The following is a 626-nucleotide window of genomic DNA, read 5'->3' on the forward strand; positions in this document are numbered from 1 at the left end:
TTTTATGTATTACAAACAGTAGCACAATAGAGATATTTTGATAATAATAATAACAAAAGAAAAAGAAAAACTCTACAGAAATTATTTTATGTGTACACTTTTGTTTTGGCTTTTTTCTTCACAGAATTTTGTTTGTGCTTCTATATGAAATTTACAACTGTTTTTTACTTTGATTTATTAAGCTGAAGGTACCTGTTTTCCACATTTTGCGCTGTACATATACTACTATTATCGTCACATAAAAGATAGTCCTTGTGTATGTCCTAGCTTAATTATTTGAACAAAAGTAAATAATTCCTCTAGCTTAATTCAATAAGGTTTACTTAATAAAAAAAAAGCAATTTGTTCAATGAGTCTTCTTCACTCTCCACATATAGAGCAAATTTCATTGTGACCTAATAGTACATACACAACGTGGCAAAAATACACATTTAAGAGCATTATTATCGGTCATCTTCGTTTGGAGGGTCTCAATTTTTTTAATATATATATATATATATATATTATTTTATTATTTAATTAAATTTGTTGTCTACAACCAATAAAAATAAAACAGTTGGAAGGTTTTTTTCACACCCGGATGTTTGAGTATCTCTGCAGATTTTTTTTTTTTTTTTTTTTTTTTT

This window comes from Camelina sativa, chromosome 20 (assembly GCF_000633955.1).
Source record: "Camelina sativa cultivar DH55 chromosome 20, Cs, whole genome shotgun sequence".
NCBI lineage: Eukaryota > Viridiplantae > Streptophyta > Magnoliopsida > Brassicales > Brassicaceae > Camelina > Camelina sativa.